The following is an 18278-nucleotide window of genomic DNA, read 5'->3' on the forward strand; positions in this document are numbered from 1 at the left end:
GGGGGCTCGGACCAATCCGACAGCGACGGGTCGAGCCCCGCTCCCCAGCCGTGGCGGCGACGCGCTATCCGAGTCGCGTGGGGGGGACGGAAACAACTCCTTCCCTTTGATCAGGTCAAATTTGCAGAGGCCTCCCCCCTCCCTCAATGACTCGGTCGGTACCTTCTCCGACGACCGATCCCCCTCGCCGCGCCAGCTGTACACGTGGACGGCCGGGATCGCCACCGGGGGCGAGATGCAACCGCCCCGATGCGGTCGCGGGTCCCACCGGGGGGCAAAGAAAAAGAGGAGGATCTGGGAATTGTACCTCCTTTTCTTTAAATTTTCTTTATATCGAAGTTGTTAGCTTTCATAATCACGCTTGGAGCTCGATTTTCTCGCTCTAAACTCGTGGAACAGTGCACCCTCTCTCTCCCTCTCTCTCTCTCTCTCTCTCTCTAGGACCAGCGGAGGCGCAAGTTGTCTCCTCGTTTCGATCCTTATCTCCTCGCATGCTCGAGGTCACTCATTGCTTTGTGGGGTTTTCGAGAATTCTTCCACCGCGGTGTTTCATCTTCATCATCATCTTCCTTCTTGTTCTTGTTCTCCTCCTCCTCCTTGTTGTTCTTCTTCTTCTCTATTTCATTGGTCTCCTCAGCGAAGATTCGGAGAAGTGATTTCCCTCTCGCGTTTCGGTGTTGTTCGGCGTGATTTGATGGGCATTTTCCGTCAGGTGCTTCCAGGAAGCGCTCTCTTTTGCAGCTTCCTACAATGGGTGACTCGTTTCTTTTCCGCTCGTTGAATCGGACTGGGTTTCCTTGGTAGTTGTAAAACTAGTACCCTTCGACTCTCTGGGGTTTGGTTTGCTCGTCGTTGCGAAAATGCGAGATTGTTTGGATACGAAACTCGGATGTGTTTTTTCTTATCTTCAGTTTAAGGCTAGGGTTTGGTAGTTTTTTGATCTGGAGATCGTTCAGAGTTTGCTTTCGCGGACCCATTTCATTTTCTGTTTGGTTGTCCTTGTTTTGTTTCGGGGAAGTTTTGTGTTCGGATTAAGTTTGTTGCTCCTCATTGAGGGAGAGGGATTTTACTTTTCTCTGAGTTCATTTGAGTTTAGTTGAACTTACTCATGCTTTACTGAATTCACATGCTCACTGCCCTAGCTGGCACGAGTGCCTATTTATTATTGAAATATACTCCCTTGTGGATCTTAGGCTCGCTGGCTTTCGGTGTAGTCTCACGGGTTTTGGATAATTTTCTTTGTTTAAATGGTGTGGTTCCCACGCTGTTGCTGCCCATGTTGTTCTCACTAGATGCGGATGCGTCAGGATTAAGTCATAAATGCCACTTAGGTTTTGGTTTTGTAGTCTATTCTTCTGATGATAATTTATGGGCATGCAATATGTTCTTTCCTTTCCTTTTGATTATTTCTTTTGAAGATCTTGAGTTGCGAGATTTCAGTGCTGTTTGTGCTCTTTTTACTCACGTCTGTGCTGATTCCTTGGAAATATATGCCTAGTAAGATTCAACCTTCGAAGCTGTCCATCTCTTGTTGTGTTTGACAGTCAGCATGGGGACATTTTTCCTGTCATAGAGTAATATGTGATTCTGGATATTTTAGTTGAGACCCTTTTATTGATAAGGCAAACAAATTTCAATGGCTATTGCATGTTTAAATGTTCTGAAATATTGCTTATCTCCTTCTAATTTGAATTGGGGAATACTATAACAATCATCCAATACATTACTCTAGTTGGTGAGGATTGGATTGGCTATTGAATTTCAGTCATGTAATGTGTAATTCTCCATAGATTATGGTCAAAGATTTATAGAAACTTGCCATTAGTAGAATTTGCCTCTGCGCTTTGCTTTTTGCAGATTTGGGCCTCTAGGTGATATCGTTGCTTGACAACGAGAGAGAGCACGCTAGTTGGCATCCATAAAAGGGACATGGCTGTGTACAAGCGTGCTCTCTATCGTTGTCATATGATTTGCATTTGAGGCTTTGTTCCTAATCTGTGGCATAAGCGGATAGTAAATTCGAATTATATGTCTCAAGTGTAATATTTTAATGCATGACATTGATGAGTTCTGAAGGCTTGTGTCATGCATATATGATACAAGAGGGTTGAGTCTCCTTTTTCACATAGCTGGGAGGTAATGTGAATTTTCTTTTTCTCCTTAAACTTGACATTTCAATGCCTGATACTAATGAGTGTGTACTTTGTGTGATGCATTGGTATAGTGCAATTCTAGATGGTTTTCCAATAATTTGGTGCATGTGTGCATCTTTGTTTAAGTTTGGTTGTTGTGTAGATGTGATGTGATGGAGCATGTACTAGATACTCAAGTAATTAAAACATGTTTTTCTGATGTAGCTGGTAGCTTTCTCGATATATTTTGCAACATCCATGTGTCTATCGAGATGTGCACATTTTATTGGTTGATCTGAAGTATGTCACTATTCATGATACTGATCAATGATTTTGGAGTTGCATTGCTCACTAATAATGAATTAGTGTAACGCAGGATATTAGTGTAATGCACGATTTTGGAGTCTAGGTACCATATTGTTTGTTATTTTCCTTGAAGTACTGATTTCATGTGGTGTTTGGATGAGGTTATGGGACATTTTCCTTGTCAACTTGTGCAACATAACTTTAAATCTACTCGAACTTGTAGTTGTTGAGTAAGATATTGACTAATGTATATTGTTTTAAGGAAATTATGAAATATGATTTGCACTCCAGCATAGTAGGCTCAATTTAGGGAAGAAAAGGATGCCATGATATCCTGGTTGGGTTGAATATTCAGGTCTAAATTAAGGAACTTGCGTGCTAAATTTATCTTTTGCAGATTAAAGACCTAACTTTGGTCAGTCCTAATGATAATGAGGTTGCACACATGCCACCAAAGTAAATTTGGTTTTTCAATGAGTTTGTAATGCAATATTAAATTTAATCCAACTATGTGTTTCTGCTCATGCACATCAATTGTTCAAATTTGATAGCTTGTTATAGCTGATTAACCTAATTCCATGCTTTGGCAATGCTTGCTTTATTAAAAATGGCAGTTATTGTTTGGGGGAATCGCTCCACAAGTCATCTTATGTACGCAATATAATCATGTCTCAAACCTTTCAATTGCTGCAATAAGGTCCTATGGAAATAGAAAAGTCTAATTGAGCTAAACTTTTAGTTCGTGTAGTCAAGTCATAAAACTTTACTCCAAAGTGCACAAAGGTCCTAAACCTATATTAAGAAGTGCAACTTAAGGTTGCCGCATAAGCTTTGAGTGCTAGCTGGGCAAGTTTCAGCATTGTCCATTGAAAAGACTAGATTTTGTTTTTTGCAGTGGTTGCCAATCAAAACATTGAGGACTTAATTGCATTTTGCACAAAGGTTTAGGACTTTAGGTGCACTTCTCCTGTTATGTGGGTGCCAAGGGGTGGTGATTTTTTCTTTTAAGTTTTGCACTAGAATTACCTTAAGATTTCTATACAGATTGCCTAGGGAAGAGAGGGGGGGTAGGTGGGTGGGATGATTTTTTATCAATAAGTGAATTTGAAACTTGAACATAGGTTATTGCGGTTGCATTATAAATAAAGTATTGCACTTGACTTATATGTATATATTTTTGTTTGACATGGACCACAACTCTCTTGGTGTCTTTTTTCTCACATGCGATGCTCCTTTTAACTGTGACCATAGGGGCTGTCTAGCTCGAGAAGTGTTTTTAATTTCCAATTCCATAGGAAATGAAATGAAAACAATTTTCCGCTTCCATTTCCTAATATTTTAAAAAGATGTTTGGTAAGCCAAAATGAGAATTCTTGGTGGAAAGCACAATATTGGAAATATCTTTTGTCCTTCACTAAGATAGTTTTTTTTTCCTATTTTGACCAAAAAGTTAAGTTTTTTTTTTTTCATATATTGAATTATAGAAAGTTTTAGAGAATGTTCATGTTCTTTACCAATTCTCTGTGTGAGTAAAGTTTCTGGAGCTCACTTTTTTCCTCTTCTCAACACCATTCAGCTTTGCATTGTAGCTCTTTTGGGGGGAGGTGGGGGTGAGGTGAGGTGCTGCCTTCTCTCAAGCTATCTGGAAGATCCCTTGTTTTATGCTTGGATCCATTCTTTGAAGAAGACATCATGAAAAGAATGTCTTTCAATCCGTGATACTGTGTTCTCATTTTGGACCTGGAAACACCAAAGTGTTTTCTGTCCATGATATTGTTTTCACTTTTGTGCCTAATAAATGAGAACAAGCTGACCATGTTTTCATTGGAAAATTTTTCCATGATCCCGCCAAACAAAGTTGCTAGTGACCTTTTCATTCTGAGTGAAATGAAAGTGGAAGTTCGAAATTGCCTATCAAGCAAACAATCCCTGAAATCCTGCCATTTTCTTTTGTTTTGTAGTTTTCTTTGCTAGGAAGGGTGATTCATAGTTGTGAGTAGAATCCTAAAACATTTTTATGCTAGAAGGTGTAGTTCTCCTTTTTGGGGGCCTATTTCGGTCCACTCCTTGTAACTATATCTTGTAGAGAACGAAATTGTACTATACGTAAAAAATGTAAACCTCATGCATTGAAGCAAAATACTTCTTTCTACAATAAGGACTGTGGTCTTTTTAGTTTTTATGGAGTGTTGGATATATAAAAAATAATGCGGCACAATTGGCCAATTTGGGTGTGGAGAAATTCCAATTTGATTCTTGTGCAGAAAAGAAGAAAGAGACTAAGATAATTCCTCTCCTTGTGTTTTGGCTCATCCAGAAAGAAAGGAACAAGGAGCAGTTGTCCTCTGGGGATTCTCTTAGGGATAATTTGCCATATAGACTTCACTTTTGGGTAACATAGGAAAGTTTAATTTCATAATTTTAGTATTGTTGGATGTTAGGTTTTTTATACGTTACACCAGAAGCAAATTGCTTTCTGCATGAGCCATCTCTCTCATTACTTATTTAGATGTTAGTTTATTAGTAGGATAACTACTATTTCTACTGCGATGAAGGTGATTTGTGTAAGGAAAGTTGACACAACATGTATATACCAATGGCCAATCATTTTGGACATGGATGGCTTCTCTATGAAGCCGTTTTCTAGTACAAGCCATCTCTCTCATTACGTATTTAGATGTTAGTTTGTAGTAGTATAACTGCTATTTCTACGTTGATGAAGGTGATTTGTGTAAAGACAGTTGACACAACATGTATATGCCAATGGCGAATCATTTTGTACATGGATGGTACCCTCTTGCCATTTTAATTGAATTTTATTCATGTTTCGAGACAAATTAATAATAAGACTACTAACTGTGTGTGTGAGAGAGCGAGAGAGACAGAGGGAGGGGCAGGGAGGGAGGAGGGAGGGGGAGGGAGGGAGGGAGGGAGGGGTGGTAATTCTGGGCAACAATATGGCCTCGCTATGTAGACCGTGAAAATACAAGAAGGTGAAACCTTCAAGATTGAAATGTGGTACACTTTAAGGGATCACACTACCATCCTAGAGGATCTGAAGGATATAATTTTAAATACCAAGATGTTTTAAAAGTTAAACTTTTGACAATTCTCTTTTGATGTAGGAGGAGATCTTTAGCAAATAGGAAGTAATATGCTATTGGTTACTTGTGACAGACCAAAAGCCTTCATGAGTGCATGCTTACTGTTCTTTTCTTCGGGGTTTGATTTTCGGATAATTATTGCATATTTTTAGCAGCTTTTGGTCGGCTGCTTTCTTATCCATTTCTTGTATTTTCCCTCTCCATACTTTCCTTAAAAAGGAGAAAGCATCCGTTTTGAGATTTATGTAGCTTATATGTTGATATCAATGCCTAAGATGGCAGGAATGATTAGCATTCTCCATAAAGTGGCATCAAATTTGTAATGGAATAACTATATTAAACATTTATGTATAGTTCGGCTAGCGAACGACTTAAAAATTTTGATACGACATTATAAAATTTCGGACACCGTTTGTCTCATTTTTTTTTTCTTTGCCCGAGAAAGGATTAGTTATGATGGGCGGACCGGACCATTCTCGGCAAATCGAGACGTACGGGCTTTACCCAATCCGACAGCAATGGGTTGAGCCCCGCGTCCCAGTCGTTGCGGCGACGTGCTGTCCAAGTCATGCTGGGGGGACGAAACGCTCCTCCCTTTGATCAGGTCAAATTTGCAGACACACGGGGGAGGGGGCGTCCCCCTCAATGACTCGGTCGGTACCTTCTCGGACGACCGATCACCCCCGCTGCGCCCGATGCACACGTGGACGACCAGGGGGGCGGGGCGATGCTTGCGGGTCGCCTCCTCCGCGGGTACCACCGGGGGCAAAGAAAAAGAGGAGGATCCGGAAGTTGTACCTGCTTTTCTTTATATCGAAGTTGTTAGCTTTCATAATCACGCTTTGAGCTCGATTTTCTCGCTCTAACGTCGTGGAACAGTGCGAGTGCTCCCTCTCTCTCTCTCTCTCTCTCTCTCTCTAGGACCAGTGGAGGCGCAAGTTGTCTCCTTGTTTCGATCCTCATCTCCTCGCATGCTCGAGATCACTCATTGCCTTGTGGGGTTTGCAAGAATTCTTCCACCGCGTTTCATCTTCTTGTTCTTGTTCTCTGTTTCATTGGTCTCCTCAGCGAGGATTCGGGGAAGCGATTTCCCTCTCGCGTTTCGGTGTTGTTCGGCGTGATTTGATGGGCATTTTCCCGTCTGCTTCTTCCAGGAAGCGCTCTCTTTTGTAGCTTCCTACAATGGGTGACTCGTTTCTTTTCCGCTCGTTGAATCGGACTGGGTTTTCTTGGTAGGTGTAAAACTAGTGCCGTTCGAATCTATGGGGTTTGGTTTGCTCGTCGTCGCGAAAATGCGAGATTGTTTTGGATACGAAACTCGGATGGGTTTTTTCCTCTCTTCAGTTTAGGTCTACGGTTTGGTAGTTTTTTGATCTGGAGATCGTTAAGAGTTTGCTTTCGCGGACGCATTTCATTTTCTGTGTGGTTGTCCTTGTTTTGTTTCGGGGAAGTTCTGTGTTCGGATTAAGGTTGTTGCTACTCATTGAGGGAGAGGGATTTTAGTTTTCCCTGAGTTCATTTGAGTTTAGTTGAACTTACTCATGCTTTACTGAATTCACATGCTCACTGCCCTAGCTGGCACGAGTACCTATTTATTTTTGAAATATACTCCCTTTTGGATCTTTAGACTCGCTGGCTTTCGTTGTAGTCTCACGGGTTTTGGATAATTTTCTTTGTTTAAATGGTGTGGTTCTGACGCCGTTGCTCCCCATGTTGTTCTCCCTAGATGCGGATGCGTCATGATTAAGTCATAAATGCCCCTTAGGTATTGGTTTTGTAGTCTATTCTTCTGATGATAATTTATGGGCATGCAATATGTTCTATCCTTTCCTTTTGATTATTTCTTTTGAAGATCTTGAGTTGCGAGATTTCAGTGCTGTTTGTGCTCTTTTTACTCACGTCTGTGCTGATTCCTTTGAAACATATGCCTAGAAAGATTCAACCTTGGAAGCTGTCCGTCTCTTGTTGTGTTTAAAAGTGAGTATGGGGACATTTTTCCTGGCTTAGAGCAATCTGTGCTTCTGGAGATTTTAGTTGAGACCCTTTTTTAAATAAGGCAAACAAATTTCAATGGCTATTTCATGTTTAAATGTTCTGAAATATTGCTTATATCCTTCTAATTTGGATCGGGGAATACTACAACAATAATACAAGACAGTACTCTTGTTGGTGAGGATTGGATTGGCTATTGAATTCAGTCATGTAATGTGCAATGCTCCATAGATTATAGTCAAAGATTTATACAAGCATGCCATTAGTAGAATTCGCCTCTGAGCTTTTCTTTTTGCAGATTTGGGCTTCTGGTGATATCGTTGCTTGACAACGAGAGAGAGCACGCTAGTTAGCATCCATAAAAGGGACATGGCTGTGTACAAGCGTGCTCTCTATCGTTGTCATACGATCTGCATTTGAGGCTTTGTTCTTAATCTGTGGCATAAGCGGATGGTAACTTCAAATTATAGGTCTCAAGTGTAATATTTTAATGCATGACACTGATGAGTTGTGAAGGCTTGTGTCGTGCATACATGATGCAAGAGGGTTGAGTCTCCTTTTTCACATAGCTGGGAGGTAATGTGAATTTTCTTTTTCTCCTTAAACTTGACATTTCAATGCCTGATACTAATGAGTGTGTACTTTGTGCGATGCACTAGTATAGTGCAATTCTAGATGGTTTTCCAATAATTTGGTGCATGCTTCTAGAATTTGTGTGCATCTTTGTTTATGTTTGGTTGTTGTGTAGATGTGATGCGATGGAGAATGTACTAGATACTCAATTAATTAAAACATGTTTTTCTGACGTAGCTGGTAGCTTGCTCGATATATTTTGCAACATCCATTTGTTTGTCGAGATGTGCACATTTTATTGTTTGATCTGAAGTATGTCAGTATTCATGATACTAATCAATGATTTTGGAGTTGCATTGCTCACTAATAATGAATTAGTGTAATGCACGATATTAGTGTAATGCACGATTTTGGAGTCTAGGTACCATATTGTTTGTTATTTTCCTTGAAGTACCGATTTCATGTGGTGTTTGGATGAGGTTATGGGACATTGTCCTTGTCAACTTATGAAACATAACTTTAAATCTACTCGAACTTGTAGTTGCTGAGTTAGATATTGACTAAAGTATATTGTTTTAAGGAAATTATGAAATATGACGTGCACTCTAGCATAGTAGGCTTAATTCAAGGAAAAGAAGGATGCCATGATATCCTGGCTGGGTTGAATATTCAGGTCTAAATTGAGGAACTTGCGTGCTAAATTTGTCTTTTGCAGATTAAAGACCGAACTGTGGTCAGTCCTAATGATAATGAGGTTGCACACATGCCATCGAAGTAAATTTGATTTTTCAATGAGTTTGTAACACTATTAAATTTAATCCAACTATGTGTTTCTACTCATGCACATCAATTGTTCTAATTTGATAGCTTGTTATAGCTGATTAACCTAATTCCATACGTTGGCAATGCTTGCTTTATTAAAAATGGCAGTTATATTTTGGGGGAATCGCTCCCAAGTCATCTTATGTACGCAATATAATCAAGTCTCAAACCTTTCAATTGTTGCAATAAGGTCCTATGGAAATAGAAAAGTCTAATTGAGCTAAACTTTTATTTCGTGTAGTCAAGTCATAAAACTTTACTCCAAAGTGCACTAAGGTCCTAAACCTATATTAAGAAGTGCAACTTAAGGTTGCCACATAAGCTTTGAGTGCTAGCTGGGCAAGTTTCGGCATTGTCCATTGAAAAGACTTGATTTTACTTTTTGCAGTAGTTGCCAATCAAAACAATGAGGACTTAATTGCATTTTGCACAAAGGTTTAGGACTTTAGGTGCACTTCTCCTGTTATGTTGGTGCCAAGGGGTGGTGATTTTTTCTTTTGAGTTTTGCACTTGAATTACCTTAAGATTTCTGTACAGATTGCCTAGGGAAGAGAGAGGGGGGGGGGGGGGTGCGTGGGTGGGATGATTTTTTTTATCAATAAGTGAATTTTAAACTTGAATATAGGTTATTGACGTTGAATTATAAATAAAGTATTGCACTTGACTTATATATATATATATATATATATATATATATATATATATATATATATATATTTGCTTGACATGAACCACAACTCTCTTGGTGTCCTTACCAAAAAAAAAAAAAAAAAAACCTCTCTTGGTGTCTTTTTTCACACATGCAATGCTCCTTTTAACTGTGACCATAGGGGCTGTCTAGTTCGAGAAGTGTTTTTAGTTTCCAATTCCATAGGAAATGAAATGAAAACAATTTTCCGCTTCCATTTCCTAATATTTTAAAAAGATGTTTGGTAAGCCAAAATGAGAATTCTTGGTGGAAAGCACAATTTTGAAAATATCTTTTGTGCTTCACTAAGATGGTTTTTTTTTCCCTATTTTGACCAATAGGTTAAATTTTTTTTTCATATATAGAATTCGAGAAAGTTTTAGAGAAGGTTCATGTTCTTTACCAATTCTCTGTGTGAGTAAAGTTTCTGGAGCTCACTGTTTTCCTCTCCTCAACACCATTAAGCTTTTCATTGTAGCTCCGGGAGGGTGGTTGAGGTGCTGCCTTCTCTCAAGCTATCTGGAAGATCCCTTGTTTTATGCTTGGATCCATTCTTTGAAGAAGATATCATGAAAAGAATGTCTTTCAGTCCGTGATACTGTATTCTCATTTTGGACCTGGAAACACCAAAGTGTTTTCAGTCCATGATACTGTTTTCACTTTTGTGCCTAATAAATGAGAACAAGCTGACCATGTTTCCATTAGAAAATTTTTCCGTGATCCCGCCAAACAAAGTTGCTAGTGACCTTTTCATTCTGAGTGAAATAAAAGTGGAACTTTGAAATTGCCTATCAAGCAAACAATCCCTGAAATCCTGCCATTTTCTTTTGTTTTGTAGTTTTCTTTTGTTAGGACGGGTGATTCATAGTTGTGAGTAGAATCCTAAAACATTTTTATGCTAGAAGGTGTAGTTCTCTTTTACGGGGGCCTATTTTGGTCCACTCCTTGTAACTATATCTTGTAGAGAATGAAATTGTACCATACGTAAAAAATGTAAACCTTATGCATTGAAGCAAAATACTTCTTTCTACAACAAGGACTGTTGTCTTTTTAGTTTTTATGGAGTGTGGGATATATAAAAAATAATGCGACACAATTAGCCAATTTGGGTGTGGAGAAATTCCAATTTGATTCTTGTGTTGAAAAGAAGAAAGAGACTAAGATAATTCCTCTCCTTGTGTTTTGGCTCATCCAGAAAGAAAAGAACAAGGAGCAGTTGTCCTCTGGGAATTCTCTTAGGGATAATTTGTCATAGAGACTTTACTTTGGGTAACATAGGAAAGTTTAATTTCATAATTGTAGCATTGTTGGATGTGAGGTTCCAGCAGCAAATTGCTTTCTGCATGAGCCATCACTCTCATTACTTATTTAGATGTTAGTTTATTAGTAGGATAACTACTATTTCTACCGCGATGAAGGTGATTTGTGTAGAGAAAGTCGACACAACATGTATATACCAATGGCCAATCATTTTGGACATGGATGGCTTCTCTATGAAGCCATTTTCTAGTACAAGCCATCTCTCTCATATTAAGTATTTAGATGTTAGTTTGTAGTCGTATAACTACTATTTCTACGGTGATGATGGTGATTTGTGTAATGACAGTTGACACAACATGTATATACCAATGGCGAATCATTTTGTACATGGATGGTACCCTCTTACCATTTTAATTGAATTTTATTTATGTTTCGAGACAAATTAATAATAAGACTACTAACTGTGTGTGTGTGTTTGAGAGAGAGAGAGAGAGAGAGAGAGAGAGAGAGAGAGAGAGAGAGGGAGGGAGGGGGAGGGAGGGAGGGAGGGGTGGTAATTCTGGGCAACAATATGGCCTGGCTATCTAGACCGTGAAAATACAAGAAGGTGAAACCTTCAAGATTGAAATGTGGTATGTTTTAAGGGATCACACTACCATCCTAGAGGATTTGAAGGATATAATTTTAAATACCAAGATGTTTTAAAAGTTAAACTTTTGACAATTCTCTTTTGATGTAGGAGGAGATCTTTAGCAAATAGGAAGTAATATGCTATTGGTTACTTGTGACAGACCAAAAGCCTTCATGAGTGGATGCTTACTGTTCTTTTCTTCGGGGGTTTGATTTTCTGATAATTATTGCATATTTTTAGCAGGTTTTGGTCGGCTGCTTTCGTATCCATTTCTGGTATTTTCCCTCTCCATACTTTCCTTAAAAAGGAGAAAGCATCCGTTTTGGGATTTATGTAGCTTATATGTTGATATCAATGCCTAAGATGGCAGGAATGATTAACATTCTCCACAAATTGGCAACAAATTTGTAATGGAATAACTATATTAAACATTTATGTATAGTCCGGCCAGCGATTATATTGAACGACTTAAAAATTTTGGTACAACATTATAAAATTTCAGACACCGTTCGTCTCATTTTTTTTTTCTTTGCCTGAGAAAGGATTAGTTATGATTGGCGGACCAGACCATGCTTGGCAAATTGAGATGTATGGGCTCAACCCAATCTGACAGCGACGGGTCAAGCCCCGCGTCCCCGTCGTGGTGGTGACGCGCTGTCCATGTCGCATTGGGGGGACGAAACACTCCTCCCTTTGATCAGGTCAAATTTGCAGACACACGGGGGACGGGGCCTACCCCTCAATGACTCGGTTGGTACCTTCTCCGGCGACCGATCCCCCCCTCCCCCCCTCCCCGCCGCGCCCGATGCACATGTGGATGGCCAGGGGGGCGCGGGGCGATGCATGCGGGTCGCCTCCTCCGCGGGTACCACCGGGGGCAAAGAAAAAGAGGAGGATCCGGAAGTTGTACCTGCTTTTCTTTAAATTTTCATTACATCGAAGTTGTTAGCTTTCATAATCACGCTTTGAGCTCGATTTTCTCGCTCTAACCTCGTGGAACAGTGCGAGTGCTCCCTCTTTCTCTCTCTCTAGGACCAGTGGAGGCGCAAGTTGTCTCCTTGTTTCGATCCTCATCTCCTCGCATGCTCGAGATCACTCATTGCCTTGTGGGGTGTGCGAGAATTCTTCCACCGCGTTTCATCTTCTTGTTCTTGTTCTCTGTTTCATTGGTCTCCTCAGCGAAGATTCGGAGAAGCGATTTCCCTCTCGCGTTTCGGTGTTGTTCGGCGTGATTTGATGGGCATTTTCCCGTCTGCTTCATCCAGGAAGCGCTCTCTTTGGTAGCTTCCTACAATGGGCGACTCGTTTCTTTTCCGCTCGTTGAATCGGACTGGGTTTTCTTGGTAGGTGTAAAACTAGTGCCGTTCGACTCTCTGGGGTTTGGTTTGCTCGTCGTCGCGAAAATGCGAGATTGTTTGGATACGAAACTCGGATGGGTTTTTTCTTCTCTTCAGTTTAGGGCTAGGGTTTGGTAGTTTTTTGATCTGGAGATCGTTAAGATTTTGCTTTGGCGGACCAATTTCATTTTTTGTTTGGTTGTCCTTGTTTTGTTTCGGGGAAGCTTTGTGTTCGGATTAAGTTTGTTGCTACTCATTGAGGGAGAGGGATTTTGCTTTTCTCTGAGTTCATTTGAGTTTAGTTGAACATACTCATGCTTTACTGAATTCACATGCTCACTGCCATAGCTGGCACGAATACCTATTTTTTATTGAAAAATACTCCCTTGTAGATCTTTAGGCTCGCTGGCTTTCGGTGTAGTCTCACGGGTTTTGGATAATTTTCTTTATTTAAATGGTGTGGTTCCCACGCTGTTGCTCCCCATGTTGTTCTCACTAGATGCGGATGCGTCATGATTAAGTCGTAAATGCCACTTGCGTTTTGGTTTTGTAGTCTATTCTTCTGATGATAATTTATGGGAATGCAATATGTTCTTACCTTTCCTTTTCATTATTTCTTTTGAAGATCTTGAGTTGCGAGATTCCAGTGCTGTTCGTGCTCTTTTTACTCACGTCTGTGCTGATTCCTTGGAAACGTATGCCTAGTAAGATTCAACCTTCGAAGCTGTCCATCTCTTGTTGTGTTTGAAAGTCAGTATGGGGACATTTTTGCTGGCTTCGAGTAATCTGTGATTGTGGATATTTTAGTTGAGACCCTTTCATTGATAAGGCAAACAAATTTCTATGGTTATTGTATGTTTAAATGTTCTGAAATATTGCTTATATCCTTCTAATTTGAATTGGGGAATACTATAATCGTCATCCAATACAGTACTCTAGCTGGTAAGGATTGGATTGGCTATTGAATTTCAGTCATGTAATGTGTAATGCTCCATAGATTATGGTCAAAGATTTATACAAGCATGCCATTAGTAGAATTCGCCTCTGCGCTTTTCTTTTTGCAGATTTGGGCCTCTAGGTGATATCGTTGCTTGACAACGAGAGAGAGCACGCTAGTTAGCATCCACTAAAGGGACATGGCTGTGTACAAGCGTGCTCTCTATCGTTGTCATACGATCTGCATTTGAGGCTTTGTTCTCAATCTGTGGCATAAGCGGATGGTAACTTCAAATTATAGGTCTCAAGTGTAATATTTTAATGCATGACACTGATGAGTTGTGAAGGCTTGTGTCGTGCATACATGATGCAAGAGGGTTGAGTCTCCTTTTTCACATAGCTGGGAGGTAATGTGAATTTTCTTTTTCTCCTTAAACTTGACATTTCAATGCCTGATACTAATGAGTGTGTACTTTGTGCGATGCACTAGTATAGTGCAATTCTAGATGGTTTTCCAATAATTTGGTGCATGCTTCTAGAATTTGTGTGCATCTTTGTTTATGTTTGGTTGTTGTGTAGATGTGATGCGATGGAGAATGTACTAGATACTCAATTAATTAAAACATGTTTTTCTGACGTAGCTGGTAGCTTTCTCGATATATTCTGCAACATCCACGTGTCTATTGAGTTGTGCACATTTTATTGTTTGATCTGAAGTATGTCACTATCATGATACTAATCATTGATTTTGGAGTTGCATTGCTCACTAATAATAAATTAGTGTAATGCACGATTTTGGAGTCTAGGTACCATATTGTTTGTTATTTTCCTTGAAGTACCGATTTCATGTGGTGTTTGGATGAGGTTATGGGACATTGTCCTTGTCAATTTGTGCAACATAACTTTAAATCTACCCAAACTTGTAGTTGCTGAGTTAGATATTGACTAAAGTATATTGTTTTAAGGAATTTATGAAATATGACATGCACTCCAGCATAGTAGGCTTAATTGAGGGAAGAAAAGGATGCCATGATTTCCTGGTTGGGTTGAATATTCAGGTCTAAATTGAGGAACTTGAGTGCTAAATTTGTCTTTTGCAGATTAATGACCCAACTTTGGTCGATCCTAATGATAATGAGGTTGCACACATGCCACCGAAGTAAATTTGGTTTTTCAATGAGTTTTTAACGCAATATTAAATTTAATCCAACTATGTGTTTCTTCTAATGCATATCAATTGATCTAATTTAAAAGCTTGTTATAGCTGATTAACCTAATTCCACGCTTTGGCAATGCTTGCTGTATTAAAAATGGCAGTTATGTTTTGGTGGAATCGCTCCACAAGTCATCTTATGTACGCAATATAATCAAGTCTCAAACTTTTCAATTGCTGCAGTAAGGTCCTATGGAAATAGAATAGTCTAATTGAGGTAAACTTTTAGTTCGTGTAGTCAAGTCATAAAACTTTACTCCAAAGTGCACTAAGGTCCTAAACCTATATTAAGAAGGGCAACTTAAGGTTGCCACATAAGCTTTGAGTGCTGTCTGGGCAAGTTTCGGCATTGTCCATTGAAAAGACTTGATTTTACTTTTTGCAGTGGTTGCCATTCACAACAATGAGGACTCAATTGCATTTTGCACAAAGGTTTTAGGACTTTAGGTGCACTTCTCCTGATATGTTGGTGCCAAGGGGTGGTGATTTTTTCTTTTGAGTTTTGCACTTGAATTACCTTAAGATTTCTGTACAGATTGCCTCGGGAAGAGGGGGGGGTGGGTGGGTGGGATGATTTTTTTTATCAATAAGTGAATTTTAAACTTGAATATAGGTTATTGACGTTGAATTATAAATAAAGTATTGCACTTGACTTATATGTATATATTTTTGTTTGACATGAACCACAACTCTCTTGGTGTCTTTTTTCTCACATGCAATGCTCCTTTTAACTGTGACCATAGGGGCTGTCTAGTTCGAGAAGTGTTTTTAGTTTCCAATTCCATAGGAAATGAAATGAAAACAATTTTCCGCTTCCATTTCCTAATATTTTAAAAAAATGTTTGGTAAGCCAAAATGAGAATTCTTGGTGGAAAGCACAATTTTGAAAATATCTTTTGTGCTTCACTACGATAGTTTTTTTTTTCTCTATTTTGACCAATTGGTTAAATTTTTTTTTCATATATAGAATTCGAGAAAGTTTTAGAGAAGGTTCATGTTCTTTACCAATTCTCTGTGTGAGTAAAGTTTCTGGAGCTCACTGTTTTCCTCTTCTCAACACCATTAAGCTTTTCATTGTAGCTCTGGGAGGGGGGTTGAGGTGCTGCCTTCTCTCAAGCTATCTGGAAGATCCCTTGTTTTATGCTTGGATCCATTCTTTGAAGAAGACATTATGAAAATAATGTCTTTTAGTCCGTGATACTGTGTTCTCATTTTGGACCTGGAAACACCAAAGTGTTTTCAGTCCATGATACTGTTTTCACTTTTGTGCCTAATAAATGAGAACAATCTGACCGTGTTTTCATTAGAAAATTTTTCCATGATCCCGCCAAACAAAGTTGCTAGTGACCTTTTCATTCTGAGTGAAATGAAAGTGGAACTTCGAAATTGCCTATCAAGCAAATGATCCCTGAAATCCTGCGATTTTCTTTTCTTTTGTAGTTTTCTTTTGCTAGGAAGGGTGATTCATAGTTGTGAGTAGAATCCTAAAACATTTTTATGCTAGAAGGTGTAGTTCTCCTTTTTGGGGGCCTTTTTGGGTCCACTCCTTGTAACTATATCTCATAGAGAATGAAATTGTACTATACGTAGAAATTGTAAACCTCATGCATTGAAGCAAAATACTTCTTTCTACAATAAGGACTGTGGTCTTTTTAGTTTTTATGGAGTGTGGGATATATAAAAAATAATGCGACACAAATTACCAATTTGGGTGTGGAGAAATTCCAATTTGATTCTTGTGTTGAAAAGAAGAAAGAGACTAAGATAATTCCTCTCGTTGTGTTTTGGCTCATCCAGAAAGAAAGGAACAAGGAGCAGTTGTCCTCTGGGGATTCTCTTAGGGATAATTTGTCATAGAGACTTCACTTTGGGTAACATAAGAAAGTTTAATTTCATAATTGTAGTATTGTTGGATGTTAGGTTCCAGCAGCAAATTGCTTTCTGCATGAGCCATCTCTCTCTTTACTTATTTAGATGTTAGTTTATTAGTGGGATAACTACTATTTCTACCGCAATGAAGGTGATTTGTGTAAGGAAAGTTGACACAACATATATATACCAATGGCCAATCATTTTGGACATGGATGTTTTCTCTATATAGCCATTTTCTAGTACAAGCCATCTCTCTCATATTAAGTATTTAGATGTTAGTTTGTAGTCGTATAACTACTATTTCTACGGTGATGATGGTGATTTGTGTAATGACTGTTGACACAACATGTATATACCAATGGCGAATCATTTTGTACATGGATGGTACCCTCTTACCATTTTAATTGAATTTTATTTATGTTTCGAGACAAATTAATAACAAGACTACTAACTGTGTGTGTGTGTTTGAGAGAGAGAGAGAGAGAGAGAGAGAGAGAGAGAGAGAGAGAGAGGGAGGGGGGAGGGAGGGAGGGAGGGGTGGTAATTCTGGGCAACAATATGGCCTCGCTATGTAGACCGTGAAAATACAAGAAGGTGAAACCTTCAAGATTGAAATGTGGTATGTTTTAAGGGATCACACTACCATCCTAGAGGATTTGAAGGATATAATTTTAAATACCGAGATGTTTTAAAAGTTAAAATTCTGACAGTTCTCTTTTGAAGTAGGAGGGGATCTTTAGCAAATAGGAAGTAATATGCTATTGGTTACTTGTGACAGACCAAAAGCCTTCATGAGTGGATGCTTACTGTTCTTTTCTTTGGGGTTTGATTTTCGGATAATTATTGCATATTTTTAGCAGGTTTTGGTCGGCTGCTTTCTTATCCATTTCTTGTATTTTCCCTCTCCATACTTTCCTTAAAAAGGAGAAAGCATCCGTTTTGGGATTTATGTAGCTTATATGTTGATATCAATGCCTAAGATGGCAGGAATGATTAGCATTCTCCACAAATTGGCATCTTATTTGTAATGGAATAACTATATTGAACATTTACGTATAGTCCGGCCTGCGATTACAGTGAACGAATTTAAAATTCAGGAATGAAATGATAAAATTTCGGATACCGTTTGTGTCATTTTTCTTTTTTGCGCCCGAGAAATGATTAGTTATGATGAGCGGACCGGACCATTCTCGGCAAATCAAGACCTACGGGATTGACCCAATCTGACAGCGACGGGTCGATCCCCGCGTCCCAGTCATGGCGGCGACGCTCTGTCCAAGTCGCGTTTGGTGGGACGAAACGCTCCTCCTTTGATCAGGTCAAATTTGCAGACACACGGGGATGGGGCCTCCCCCTCCAAGACTCGGTCGGTACCTTCTCGGACGACCGATCCCCCCTGCCGCCCGCGTTGC

At 39.3% G+C, this 18278-nt stretch overlaps 1 long non-coding RNA gene across 1 annotated transcript; it reads left to right on the forward strand.

The window, feature by feature from the left end:
* Positions 1 to 276: 276 nt before the first annotated feature.
* Positions 277 to 11132, forward strand: LOC130139010 (uncharacterized). The gene is made up of 2 exons (XR_008817252.1): positions 277 to 3679; positions 9789 to 11132. It is a non-coding gene; the product is annotated as an uncharacterized LOC130139010 (long non-coding RNA).
* Positions 11133 to 18278: the final 7146 nt, after the last annotated feature.

This window comes from Syzygium oleosum, unplaced genomic scaffold (genome assembly GCF_021117445.2).
Source record: "Syzygium oleosum isolate NSW1041296 unplaced genomic scaffold, Sole_v2.1 Sole_v2.09, whole genome shotgun sequence".
NCBI lineage: Eukaryota > Viridiplantae > Streptophyta > Magnoliopsida > Myrtales > Myrtaceae > Syzygium > Syzygium oleosum.